The 1,134-nt window shown below is 42.5% G+C and overlaps 1 pseudogene; it reads left to right on the top strand.

Moving 5' to 3' along the window:
- Positions 1-6: 6 nt before the first annotated feature.
- Positions 7-919, top strand: LOC103523135 (annotated as a pseudogene).
- Positions 920-1,134: the final 215 nt, after the last annotated feature.

Raw genomic sequence — 1,134 nt, 5'->3', positions numbered from 1 at the left:
TGGAAGAAGCGAGTGTGCCACCACCTCGTGAGGAACCTACACCAAACCCTGAACCTGAACTAGATGAGACTGAACCATGTGTAGAACCAAGTGAAGTGATAGAAGATGAAACGGACGCAGAACTAAAGCGCGCACAGAGTGATCATCAGAGTATGGTGGAGAAACTAGAACTCCTGCAGAAGAAAGTACTGGTGGGTGGTGAGAATCTCCTGGAGAAAGCGGAAATACAGCAACAACTACTAGACGCTGCGGCACAAGAGCTGGAACATCGGAAACAGAAAGAAGAAGAACTGAAGAAGAATATTCAGGAGAAAGATGCTGAGCGGATTGATATGGAAGAGAAGTATTCAAGTTTACAAGAAGAATCAGAAGGACTGAGCAAGAAACTGAAGAAGGTGTCCTCCATGTTACTAGCGGCTAAGGAGGAGAGGAAAGATGTGCAACGGGAGAACCGCAAGGAGATTGAAGGTTTCCTGGATAATGTACGACAAATCACCAAGGAGTATTCCTACCAGCAGGCGATTATTCAGAAGTTCATCCCGACTAAATACCTCGAGCTTATGACACAGAATGCTACTTGGAATGAAGACATCGGGGAGTGGGAATTGAAGTGTGTAGCATACACTGGGAATAACATGAGGAAGATAGTACCTCAGCCTGAGGACACAACAGCTACACAGATAGCTCAGCCAGACTTCTCACATCTATACAGATATTATCCGTCGGAGAAAGTGAAAAACTCTGGATCTGGTCAGGGAGGAGGCAGATCCAAGTCTGCATTCCGTTCGGATAAAATGCAACCTTAGAGATAGCTATTTAGCTAATCTCTCACAGTACCTATCTACGAATTCAACTCAAAGGCGATATTAGAGAATGCGCTCATGAGCAATTTCTAAATCGTGCAAATTTATTATACCAGGCTTCATAGCAACTGTACAACTTTGCACTTCATAATTTGACGTCACAACTGCTATTAGAATGGTTATACAATGTTTACCATGGTTTTTCTTCTGTAGTTTTTCGTCATAACAATTGCGAAGTGCGATTGCTAGCTTTTTTTTTTACTTTTTTATGGTTTAGGTTTGTTTCATGAAGTACAAAAAAAAAAATAAGAGCCGCCGATTCTTGAGGTCG

This window comes from Diaphorina citri, unplaced genomic scaffold (genome assembly GCF_000475195.1).
Source record: "Diaphorina citri unplaced genomic scaffold, Diaci psyllid genome assembly version 1.1 scaffold15855, whole genome shotgun sequence".
NCBI classification, from domain to species: Eukaryota; Metazoa; Arthropoda; class Insecta; order Hemiptera; family Psyllidae; genus Diaphorina; species Diaphorina citri.
This window is presented reverse-complemented; position numbering and strand designations above follow the sequence as displayed.